Raw genomic sequence first — 13,617 nt, 5'->3', positions numbered from 1 at the left:
AACAAGATAAAATATGTCTAAATAAGTATTTTTGTAGGAATTGGACCAATATCACCTACTTATAGCATAGAAAGAAAAATAAAAAAAATCACATGCACTGAAGAAAATAAACAGCAATGTGTCTTCTATTTCCCTTCCTAAAACTTGCCAGATTTTAGGAATTGTGTATGAACATTTTTACCTTCCACATTTTTAGCCTCTCTCTTGTTTCTTTCCAGATCATTTTCATACTTTGAGTCAAACATAGGTAACAAACTGAACTTTAGGAATTCAGAAGTAAGTCTGTGGACTTGAAACTGGAATAATGGAAAAGGTCAGGCTCCCTGACTGCTACTATATGCTCAAAGCCAGTCAGTTCATACCTAACTGAACAACCTGAGGCCAAGAATAACCTAAGTTTCTACCAGGACAACCCCAAAGTCTTCACATTCCCGGTTTTGGTAGAACTGCCAGCTTTCAGAGCACTGATTCTACAATACACATACTCTGGAAGAACCTACCACTTCCACCGTGCCAGCAGGACCTAACTGTGTTGCTGTTCTCAAGGGTATTGCCACCAGACTGCCATTTGTCCCAATAAAAGGAGAAGGAGAAGGAAGTAAAAGCCAACCAACAGAGTAGGTCTCTCCCCACAGATAGTTACCAAAGCAGCACTCAAAGGCAGGACCTCTGTTTCCTAACTTTTTTCACAATAATTGTTCCACGTAACCAGACCCCTTTCCTATGGGTGATGGCTGCAGCGCTGAAGACCATTACTGAGCTATAATGCAGACCCACAGAAAGTTCTGCTAATTCAGGAAATATTGCTTTGAAAGAGAATACAGTATAAACACATATTTCTTTGTAGACCTGCTTGGATTTTTTAAGTGCCATGCTCAGTTGATGGACAGAGCATTTCTCCTTTCTGTTCCCACCCACAGCTGACAACAAGACCCAGCTCTTCTTCTACAACCTTAAACTGCTGCTCCTTAGGGCAAAGGGCTCTATGAAGATTTAGAGCAGGTAATTTACTGGTGCTTGTGACAGCACTTTCAATATTAGTTTTATTTGCCAAGATAGACACATCTTCACTGAAGCATTATAAAACATGCAAAATCATCCAGTAACAACACAACATGGTCTGGAAAAGGCTCTGAAGGAGAGTTTCTTAGGCTGCAGTCTCTTACAGAGGCTCACAGACACCCACAGAGTTGGACTTCTGATCTTCTCTTTCCATTTGTCCCTTCTCCCATTGTTTTTTTCCCACTGCTTTAGGTGTGACTACATGCCTCAAGATGCAGTCATCTTTCTATAGCTACATCCTTCAGTCTTGTCTTTTGGCCCAACAACACCTGTCCCCTCCCTTGAGTACACTCCAAGTTTTTCCTGCTACTCTCCCTAATTAGAGAGGTTTCTAAATTGGGATGATGGAAGTAGGTGGAGCTGTCATGCTTTAACTCCAGCTGGCAACTAAGCACCACCCAGCCACTCACTCACCTTTCCCCAGTGGGATGGAGGAAAGAATTGGAAGAGCAACAGTGAGAAAACTTGTTGGTTGAAGTAAAGACAGTTTAATAGGTAAAGCAAAATTTGTGCACACAAGTCAAGCAAAACAAGGAATTCATTCATCACTTCCCATCAGCAGGCAGGTGTTCAGCCATCTTCAGGAAAGCAAGGTTCCATCAGGTGTAATTGTGACTTGGGAAGGCAAAATACTTTGAACTCTGAATGTCCCCTCTTCTCCTTCCTCCAGTTTTATTGCTGAGCATGGCATCATATGGTATGGGATATCTCTTTGGTCAGTGGGAGTCAGCTGTTCCAGACGTGTCCCCCCCAACTCCTTGTTCACCACCAGCACTTGCACTGCTTCTTCTAAGATTTGTCCTCCATTGGTCCAGGTGGTTCCTGCTATAGCAATTTCTGCAACATGCAACTCAAATGCTTTGAAGAGCTCCAGCATGACCTCCAGCACAGGCATTGATGCTTCAAGGTATGGATAAATCCATGTTGCAGCATGGTGCTTCGAGATGTTCCTTCATCAGCATGGACTTATCCTTGGGTTGCAATCCCTTCAGAGGTACATCTACTGTGGCACAGACATAACCACATCCACAGGTGCTTCGGGATGTACCTAGTCTGGCATAGACTTATCCATGGCCTCAGATGTAGCCTCTATTGCAGTGAAAACCAGCACAGGAGCCACAATATTTTAAGCTATATGGGGAAAGAAGCATGAAAACTATATACTACTACATAAGCAGTATGCTGCAGATACAATATTTCATCAATGTTATGTTCATTATACAACTCTAAAAAGAAAAATTCAATTCTGTTGAGACATGTCCAAGAAAACAAATAGGAGATTTTTTCTATCCTTTTGTTTGCAAGTGTTGTCCCCATGACACTGGGACATTGTCCTCTTCCCCTTGTCTTCTTACGACACCAATTTCACTTAGTCCCAAACAGTCATGGGCAAGACTCTCATCCTAGATCTGTGAGAAATTCTGAGCAAAACTAGGAACAAGAACTTCACTGCTGTTCCTTAACAAAAGCAAAGCAGAAATAAAAAAGGTATTTGCTCTTTTTATGAGAGCTAGGACTGCTGTGGAATGTAGGTCAATTTAATAGACATGCTAATTTGTGCTATTGGCTTCTCCAAGTGCTTTGTCTCGTGCTTCTACCTTGCAAACATAGTGAGGCTGGACAGTCTGAATGTGCACTACAGCAGTTTCCTGCAGTTACTTTACCTGACACAGTCTTGGCAGTGTTATCATTTCATGTCATCATTTCAATGTTTCATACTTTCTCTTCATACAGCTTCAATAACTTGGTAAATAATCATTGTGGATAATAAACCAGTTAGATCACCTATTTTATGCAAAAGGTAATAAGTGATTTTATATTTGCTATATTACAAGTTTTAGTTTTGGGGGGTTTTTTTGAAAGGATCATTTTGGCATGTCAAATTGAAAACATTTTGATGGAAAGAGGAATGAAAAATTGCCTGTGAAGGACAGTTGAAGAATTAAAGTTCAACTTGTTAAAAATATATTCTGACAGACATTTTCTGGCTGCTAATACTGACGATTTAATAACAATACTCTCTGGGGACCTGTCAAAATTGTTGATCGAAAACAGGCAGGGAGGCTGGTGTGACCTGTCTTATCTTCCAGGCTCCTTATCTCTCAGGATGGACAGCTTTTTGGTTACAAGACTCACTGGGAAGGGAGCAGTCAAAACTGCTGACCAGCTGCCTGGCTTCCTGGGATCCTTCTCTGGCCAAGAGTGAGTTCCCTGATCAAAATATTTTTCAAAAATGTTGTTTGACATCAGTTCTCCTAAGGAAAAATTCTACTGACTTTCCATTCCATAGAATATTTATAATTAGCAAAGTTTCCTGTGTATCTAGTCACACACAGTTCCCCAGACCAGTAATATAATAAATTTATGGTTCAACCACTGAAGACTGCAAAACATATTATTTCCTGTACACTGTTTGTGATACCCTTAATGGTTTAATCTGGCCATACTGCAGCTAGTAAGAATGTAAGCACTGGCTTTTAACAGGGCTGCAACTTTACTTCTTTCTGTAGCTAAAACACTAGCTTCATAGCATAGCTCTGGCCAAACACAGGTCACTGAAGAGACCAACTGTGTGAGACCTCCCAGTGATTCCCATGCCCAACCAGTGCAATTTTTCTAATGACTTCATTAAATGTTGAGAATTTCACAAGAAAGAGGAGAAAAGTGGTTAAATGTCTGAAAAGATTTACACGGGAAAAGAAGGAAGCTCAAAATGCATACAGCTTAGCTAAGCAGTGACTCAGAAGGATCTGATTGCCATCCTCAAATATTTTGGAGAGGTTAAACACATGGGTGGGAAGGAACTACTCAGGATAACAAGGGAAAGGAAGCAGTATGATTGCAGACAATTTGGATTGAGTTGGAGTCATATCTTCTCAATAGTATGACTGGTTAAACTGTGGAACAATTTGCAAGTGAGACGGTGGCCATTTACTACCAGATGGGGAATACACGTGGTGATGAATAATCCTATTGTAGAAGTAGATGGACTGGACATATTTTTAATGAGCTGTTTTTATTATGGTTTCAAGCTTCTGGGATCTCAGGATAAAAAAAATAGAAGCAGATGAAAAAGTTAGAGGCAGGTACAGTTTTAATGTTATTTTTTACTTTAAGAAAGTAGTATCTCTATGTAACCAGAGTTATTGGTTGGGGCAACTCCCAGTATGAGGGCTGAACAGATTGAAACCAACCTTGCCAAGAAGGACTTGGGATGGATGAGAGACTGGACATAAGCTGGCAATGTGTGCTTGCAGCCCAGAAAGCCCAACATGTTCTGGGCTGCATAAAAAGCAATGCGACCATCAGAGCAAGGGAGATGATTCTGGCCCTCTGCTATACTCTGGTGACACCACAACTGAAACATTGCCTCCATCTGTGAGGTCCCCAGCACAGAAAGGACACCAAACTATTCAGAGGAGGGCCACTTCCTCTGTCGATTAGAGGGATGGAGCCCCTCTTCTATAAGGAAAGCTAAGAGATCTAGGATTATTCAGCCTTGAAAAGAGAAGGCTTCAGGGTTACCTAATTTTTGACTTCTAGTACTTAATGGGAGCCTACAAGAAAGATGGAGATGGACATTTTACAAGACCATATAGTGACAGGACAAGGGGGAATGGCTTCAAACTGAAAGAGAGTAGGTTTAGATTAGACATTAGGAAACAAATCTTTACTGTGAGGGTAGTGAGGCACTAGAACAGGTTGCCCAGAGAAGTTGTGATTGCCCCATCTCTGGAAGTAGAATCATAGAATCATAGAATCATAGAATATGCTGAGTTGGAAGGGACTTACAGGGATCGAGTCCAACTCCTGGCCCGGCACAGAACACCCCAAGAATCACACCATGGGCCTGAGAGTTGTCCAAACACTTGAATTCTGTCAGGCTTGGCGCTGACCATTTCCCTGGGGAGCCATTCCACTGCTCAACTACCCTCTGGGGGAAAAACCTTTTTCTGATATCCAACCTATACCTTCCCCCACTCAGTTTAATGCCATTTCCTCGAATCCTGTTACCGGTCACAAGAGGAAGAGATTGGTAACTGCCCCTGTTTCCCCTCATGGAGGGGGACGTTCAAGGCCAGGTTGGATAGAGCTCTGAGCAGTTTGTTCTAGTGAAAAGTGTCCCTGTCCACTGCAGGGAGGTTGGAACTGCAGGTCCCTTCCAACCCAGGTCATTCTACGATTCTATGATTTTCATTTTTTATTCTATGTTCTTTTTAAAATCATCTTATTATTTCACTCCTTCCAATCTAAAATTTACTTAGTTTAATAGCACTGTATTAAAATGGAACTAATAGAAGCATAAACCATCTGCATCTATTCTTGTTTAAAACTAAATAATTTAAAACTAAACACCATTATACCAAACTTATAATATTTAAATAGGTTTAAAGAATTGTGTAGTTACACCAGCACTAAATATATATATATGCACATTTTCATCCTTTTCTGTCCTTGGATAATGACAACATTAATGACTTAAATTTATATAGCACTCTTCTGAAAGGAGTTCCATTGCTGCACAAACTGGTTTCACAGACAACATACAAAAGACATCTCACTCATAAGTGTTAGGCAGTAGCTAAAGGCTGAAGAAAGCAAGAGCGTTAGAACTCTGGGTTTATCTGGCATGGAGAGAAAGATGTCTTCAGATGAAATAGCAACATCATGTAGGCCAGGTCTGAGCACATTTCTTACATCAGTATTGGTTTTTGTGACCATGAACAGCATGTTCATGGGTTCAAGGATGCCATGAACAGCATCATCATCTCAGTTTTGTAGGAAAAAATGAGACATTTTGAAGAGTAATGTGTGCTCTATTAAATAGAGAAAAGGGTAAGATAAAATGTGTATTCCCTAAAGAAAGAAAGGAAAATACTGGCCCATCTTAGGATTTGAAAATGAGTGTTTGAAAATGAATTTCAAATACTGGAATTAAACTGCTTAAACACAGTTTTCTAGGATATGTAGTAATGCACAGCTTAGTAAAGGAAGCCATGCTTACACAGAGGTATGATTTGTTACTCAGACAAGATACGTGTCCTGACATATTTACGTTACATAAAAGTTGGTCTGAGTAATACAAGCAGAAATAAAAATCACAATTGCATCAGGATTTCAAGTTTGTGAACCAACATGGTCCATATGCTCTTTTCTAACTACCCACACCTTTACCAGCCAGACATCAACACAAATCTAAGCCACAGCAGAAAATCAGAATGTCCATGAAGTAAGGACTAGATATTAAAAAAATTTAAATTTTATTCAGGCACTAATATCTCTCTCCAAAACTCTGGTGTCCTTAGTCATCAATTGCTTTCAAAAGCACCCATCTTTAAGTTTGGAAAATGTTTATAAGACAAAATGTGCTTACAGCTTAACATTTACGTAAATGAGAGAAAATCAGGGCAGAAACATTGTATAATTCATGTATAATTGCAATTCACACTGTTGGATAAGTGCTTGGTTCTAAACAACAGAACAAGGATAGTTGAGACTAATAGAACAGGTTTCCTGGAATAAATAATCCCCCAGCAAAAGAGGGAAGGACATATAGTCAGTCCTAGGCTTTCTGTCTCAGCAATCCTGGAGTACAGAGAAACACAAAAGAGGTCATGATAGAGAATGAGGACAGAGGTGCTGAAAAAAGCATTGAGCACCCCTACAAATGTGCAAAAACACAGTGACTGAGCAGTCAGGGGAGAGACAGCAGAGCAGAAATGAGGTGGAGGTGAAGTACAGCTCAATCAAGCTTCAGCTTATTGTCCAAAGAGGCACCTGCCATGGACAAAACAGCACCCAGGCAGATTGCTGGTGAAAGTACAAAGCAGCCATGGTAAAGAGAGGGTTACAATAATTAAACTGAGAGGATGAAGGGTGAGACAAAGATTTTAGAAGCAAACTCAGAAAGATTGCAGCTACATTGGCCCAGATTCCAGTCTTCCTTCAACATAAAGGGACCTTAGTGTCATAGAATGGCTTGGGTTGGAAGGGACCTTAAAGATCATCTACTTCCAACCTCTCTGTCACGGACATGGACACTTTCCTTTAGATTCAGTTGCTCAGAGTCCCATCCAACCTGGCCTTGGATACTTGCAAGGATAGGGCAGTCACAACTTCTCTGGGCAACCTGTTCCAGTGCCTCACCACCTTTCAGTAAACAATTTCTTCCAATTTAGTCTAAACCTAATCTCTTTCAGTTTAAAACCATTACCCCTCACCCCTGTAAAAAGTCTCCCTCTACAGGTTTCTCGTAAGCCCCCTTTTGGAACTGGAGGCTGCTATATGTTCCCTCTGGAGCCTTCTCCTCTCTAGGCTGAATAACCCTCTCTTAGCCTGTCTTCATAGGACAGATTCTCCAGGCCTCAGAGAATTTTTGTGGCCTACCAGCTCCAACAGGTCCATGTCCTTATGTTGGGTGCCCCAGAGCCAGATGCATCCAGGTGGGGTCTCACAAGAGCAGAGGGGCAGAATCTCAACCCTCGATCTGCTGGCCGTGCTTCTTTTGATACATCCCAGAATACAGTTGGCTTTCTGGGATATGAGTGCTCGTTGCCAGGTTATGTTGACTTCACTTTTTGTAGTATGGGTTTAAAAAGCAAAAACTCTTTATATTTTGCTAGCTACACTGCTCTCCCCAGTGTAGCCCTTGAACATGAATTTCTGAGTGCTGGATCCATCAGTCCCTGCATGGTTGCCTCCTAATGCAGGGAAACTCTCATTAGGGAAAGAATTTACAACCTCTTGTTATTAGTAGAACTGATTTGGAATAGTCTATTTATTTATTTTGTGCCTTGCCCACAGCTCAGGCTCTCCCTGCAATGTCTCCTCAGCAGTAGCCCCAGCACATTGCTGCCCATGTCAGGGAGCAGCCACTCTGTGAGGATCTGACTGAGAGTGAACCAGTGTCCAACAGGCTTGGCTTTCTAAAGGACTATGATACATCTGTGTCTGGAGCATCACTTAGATGTAAGGCTTTTGACATTTTAACATTTCAGAAGATCAGATCTAGTGACGTTGTAGAAAAGTGGAGAAAGAAAAGCTGAAGTTTGCCAAATAAAACCACAAAATAGCAGAAAAGAAGAGCATCAACATTGCATCAAACTTTATATTGGCTAAAATCCTAGTCTCTTGAGTAAGAATTGAACTCTACTTCAATAACTCCAGAGTGCATTTGGCCCACTGGATACATAGTAGTCTACACTCTGGCTCTTGTATTTCTACCATGTACTGGTAGAAAGGAGCCTGCATAGCTTTCCACCTACTCCTCTTGAGGGAAAGGTGTCTTATTGTAGCAGGAGAAACATGCAATAGGACCTCTCACCAACAAAAGCCAAAGATGACTGTGACCCTCTGAGATCTTTGATACTTTGCAATCAACCAAATGCAAAAAGGGTTGAAAGCCCTCAGCCAGGAAAAGAAAGAGAAGAAACTTATCTGACGGATGCCTTTGTTGCACATATCTTTTCATTTTAGGCCTCCTTTTATCCAATATAGCATCCTATAAAATATATCTTCATTCTACTGTCTCTTTTAAAGGCAAGTCTCTTGATGATTTTTTGTTTTCTATTTCTGCTCAATTGGATTGTATCATCTTTTTTCTCTTCCAATTTTCTCTCCTCCTCAGGCTTTCAAGCTCACATTTCCTTTACTCTATCTATACTCTTTTCTTTCACCTACCCAATGTCTCAAATTGTCTCTTTGAAACAAAGACAGCAATTGAGTCTTTTCAAGTCCTCAGGTCTATAAAATCTGTACATATTCAGTCCCTGACCCTGGGTGCCTTTTGCATTATTATTCACTTTGCAAAAGATTTAAAGTTGTATAAAAATTAGTTTTAATGGTAAATATTAGTGTATTTTTTGTGGAATGTCTAATGCAAAACAATATCTGAATGGTAAGAATCCTGAAACATTATAGAATTATCTTTGAGAGCAGTCCTGCAGAGGAGAACTTTGAGATACTGCTGGATGAAGAATTAGACCTAAATTAGTAATCTGTGATTGCAAGCCAGAAAGCAAGTCATAGCCTGGGCTGCATCAAAAGAAGCAGTGGTTTGCCCCCTCTACTCCACTCTCATGAGACCTCATTCTGTGATTCCATGATTCTAAGATATATATTGACAGTAGAGTGAATACTATTAAATATATTAAAGAATACGATTTCTAGTACTTCCTTTCTTAAATGGAGTAGCTGTCTTGTCTTAAAAAGTACAGCTTAGACCATTTTGGGGAGTCTCACAAAGAGATTTATGGAAGATGCCTGTGAGAAAATGTGGACCTTTAGTGGTCACATTTATATAGTAACAACAGTATAGAGTAAAAGCATCTCCACTGTTTGTAGGTTATGTCCCCCTGTATAAATCAGCTCTGATTTATACAGACATTTAGGGATTCCTGGCTATATCAGTTTCAAATTCTTGGGTCAGCTGTTACATGATTTTGACCTAGTTTTCCATCTGAATTCCTATATTGTTACAAATAAGTCAGGAAGTGGCCACTCCAGGGCTTTTCTTTCAGTTAGGAGAACCAAAGTGGCAATCAGAAAGTAGTAGAACACAAGTAACAAAACAAAAAAAAATGAAAAACACCCAAACAAAACCCAAAACTTATAAAAAACCAAAGAAACAAACAAACAACAAAATTTTCTTAATTTCTTACTGACTCTCAGAAAATTTCTGGAATGATAATTTAGCTAAAGACCCTGCAACTGCATCCTCCTCCTTTTTTTTACGCTATACTAAGTAAGTCACACGCAGAGTATAATATTATAGTCAGACTTCCATTGCATTAAAAGTTGTATAAAAATGGCTCATTTTTATACAATAAATGCATCAGAAGAGCCATTCGTTACAGATGGGTATGCCCTGCTAAAATAGTAAGTCAACCTTTGGGCAGGCCATGCTTCCTAAGTTTCAATGTGTATTGTGACTACAGCTCAGGAGGTACATTAGCAGTGTCTCTCCTCACAGACTCATGAAAAATGTTTTGTTTTTTTTTTTCTTATCTGAAGTATAATAGGCATTAGCAGTCAAATAGATTCTTTGAATTTAATTAACTGAAATCCCTACAGTAACGGAGAAAAACTTCCAGTTGACCCAACATAACAGCTTTCTTCATGAGCATTTTGAGATAAAGCCTTGGTGTTTATGCAAATTACTATGTGAATAACAAAAATGTTTTATGCATATATATGATGGTAATCACAAACTTCAAAACAAAACCTCAAAACAACTCTGTTTTAAGGCTGTTACAGTTTTTTTTGAATACACGGAGTTGAAGATTTCCATTAAAAAGCAAGATGCCTCATTTCCCTCCAGCCATTCTGCACACACTGGCTGAGAGTTTTTCATTTGTTTGTCTCTTCTGTTAGAGTTAGACCCAAAATCATAACATTTTAATGTCAAAATCAATATTCAGAAAATGTGTGGTTTTGCTAAAATAATGTTAACATGACAATGTGGGAAAGAATAATCTGTCTGCATAAATGTTTGGCATAACAGTCCTACATGGTAAAGGCTAGTGCAGCTGGGCAAAGAGAGACAGAGGACAGGATATAAGCAAAATCTTCCTTTTTTCCCCTCTCAAACTGAATATGGACCAAAGCATTTTGAATATACTGAGATATGTAGAAATTTTCAGGTTTTTAAAAGATTAGAATCAGCAGTATCAGGTGATGAGGGGCAATTCTTACATGATTTCCAATCATTTCAAGTGAAAACACTAGAAATGTGAGGTTTGCAGCAATCTGAGATTACAAGATGTTTCAATATCACAAAGTGTCTGAATTTTCCACAGTCAAAAGTTTTTAAGCTTGTTTAAAACTTTTTCCCCCTGCATTGGGGAATGTATCCTGTATAACTGAATCCTTCCTTGCTAACTTCAGCTTCTGCAGAGTGAGATCTCAGTCCTGAAACATCCTCACAAGAACAAAAGCAGAGACACCAGGATTTCACGGAAGAACCTGCCACTGTTTTTGGCCCAAGTCATAGTTAGGTGGTGTTCTTTCTTGACTTTATGCTGTGATAATAGAGTATCTGGATTATTTTCCTGACAGACAGATGTGTGAATGGAATAAAACCAAACATCAGAAAACCAAACATCATAATATAAAGATTTTCACCAAATTCTTGGGCTGTTTTAAGAACTAATTTCTGAAAGCAATTTGCCACTGTCTGAATACTCAGAAACACCAAAGACTTAGCGTATTAATTTCTTCATGGTTATTTCAAAATTATCAAAACCAGTCCAGATTTTGTTAATTGTTTTCATGTTACACAACCACTGAATGTTCAAGGTTGGAAAGGATCACAGTACATCATCTGATCCAACCTTCCTGCTCAAACAGGATCCTTACAGCTACTCAAGACTGTGTTCAGATGGCTTTTGAATTGTGTCCAGGAAAGGAGCCTCCCAGAACCTCTCTGGGAAGGCTGTGCCAGTGCTCAGTCACCCTCAGAGTAAAGAAATTCTTCCGCTTGTACTCTGTAAGAAACGTACACCTCTTTCAGTGAGGGTGTAACTAAGATAAACCTGTTGCCTTTTGACTGACATTTGGCTCAAAGACTTTTTGGATGCCTAAGACAGTTTCAGTAGGAGCAAATGAAAAATACTTCTCACCACTATCCGCAGCTCCTCTTCACTGATGAGGAACTCAGGCTCTTTGGTTTCATGTGAAGAAGCAAAGGTCTGCTGCAGTATAATAAGGATAAGGCTTCCTGGAAAGAAGGACCTGCAAAAAGAGAAACCCTAACAGAAACAGAAAAACAAACAAACCCCACACCACCTAAAAAAACCCAACAGAAACAAACAACAACCCAAACCCAAACAAAGAAACAAAAGAAACAACCACGTCAACAGAAAACTAATATTCTGTGATTTCCATTGAAAGGCTTGTGACAAGAACTCCTTGTGTCATGTTAACTGTTTTTTTTCAATCAAATAGAATGTCAGACCTGTACCATGCAGCTTATTTTAAGACTATCTAAAAAATAAAATAAAAAAAAAATAGGCAACATCACTTGCACCTCCAAATGCAAAATGAAAAATATTTTTCTCTGCAAAACATATTTAGACTACATTTCAAACTAGTTGCTATGACTACCACAACGTGCTTGAGGATATTTGCTTTAACATGTCATCATCCTGCCATCGTGTGGCAATTCGCGGTACTGCTCACAAAGCCTGTATTTAATATCGAAATTATGGCTCAGTTTTAAAACTTGGACATTTTATCACTATAAAAATGTATGTTGCCATAAAAACATCAGTTTTCAAGCACGTGGAATTATTAAATTGCTATGTTGCTGAATGAGAATGATTAATGCATTTATAAAAATGTTGTACAATGATTTTTTGCTTCCTTTACTTGGGAGCCAATGTTCTATGATATAAAACAGTTGGGAGACCAACAGCTAAATTGATGACATTGGTAACAATAACACTTTACTTGAAGAAAAATAAGCAATTACAATCTTGTATTTTTCCTCCTTTGTCCCAGTCTCATTCAATTCTAGACTGTGCAGAAAGTTGTTCATCTTGCACCCCACTGCTATAGTAAATCAGCTGTTCTAATCAGGTATGTTGCATCAGACTACCCAGCCTTAGCAGCCTACGTGTAGTACAAGACAGGAAGAGGAGGGAAATCTGCTTTTCGTTTTAGGCTAGAGAAGCCAAAATCTCCTTCTGTGTCTGGGTGCATACTCAGGCAGCTCCCAGAATGGTGGGCATGCACCAGCCTCTCCCTCCTCTACAACAGGGAGATATCCAAGCACATACCCTTAAATCCCAGTAAGTAAGCACAGACAACAATGGGGTTTTCCCCTTTTGTACTGAACAGTCATGCAACTACATCTGTTTGGAGTAACAGCCCCTCAGATTCTATTCCAGCCTTGAAGTTGAAAACTTTCAAGCCACATAAATAAGTAGCAACCTCTTTTCTCATCCACTTCTTTAGTGCTAGACTATGTTGAGTTTGCATCATGCTCCTAACTGCCCTTGCTGACAGATGCCAGCTTGCCATCTAAATGCCAGCTGACCAATATGAAAGTGAATTTATACAGAACTGATCTGTACTCCTGAGAGTGCTGGTTTGGGCTAAGACAGAGTTAGTTTTATTCACAGTTGCAAGTAGGGTGCTATGTTCTGGATTTGTGGTGAAAACAGAGATGACAATGCAAAGATATTTCTGTTATTGCTGAGCATTGCTTACACAGCAGCAAGGCCTGTTCTGCTTCTCACACCACCCAAGCAGTGGGGAGGCTGGGAGTGCACAGAGAGTTGGGAGGGGGTACAGCTGGGACAGCCGACCCCAAAGGATGCCCACATGGCATTATGCTCAGCATATAAAGCTGAGAGAAGAAGAAGGCAGAGGGGATGTTTAGAGTGATGTTATTTAGCTTCCCAACTCCCCATTTTGTGCAATGGACTCCTGCTTTCCTGGAGGCAGCTGAATGCCTGCCTGCCTATGAGAAGAGGAGAATGAATTCCTTATTTTGTTTTCTGTATGTGGCTTTTACTTTCCCTGTTAGACTGCCTCTATCTCAGCCCGCAAGTT

At 39.9% G+C, this 13,617-nt stretch overlaps 1 long non-coding RNA gene across 1 annotated transcript in view; it reads right to left on the bottom strand.

Moving 5' to 3' along the window:
• The window catches only part of LOC113996363, a 75,556-nt gene extending 63,712 nt beyond the window's left edge, over positions 1-11,844 (bottom strand). The window contains exon 1 of the long non-coding RNA XR_005563432.1: positions 11,682-11,844. This is a non-coding gene — a long non-coding RNA (uncharacterized LOC113996363). The remainder of the gene's footprint in view (positions 1-11,681) is intronic.
• Positions 11,845-13,617: the final 1,773 nt, after the last annotated feature.

Source organism: Pipra filicauda, unplaced genomic scaffold, assembly GCF_003945595.2.
Source record: "Pipra filicauda isolate LSUMZ 115617 unplaced genomic scaffold, ASM394559v2 scaffold20_size4479445_pilon, whole genome shotgun sequence".
Lineage (NCBI taxonomy): Eukaryota > Metazoa > Chordata > Aves > Passeriformes > Pipridae > Pipra > Pipra filicauda.
This window is presented reverse-complemented; position numbering and strand designations above follow the sequence as displayed.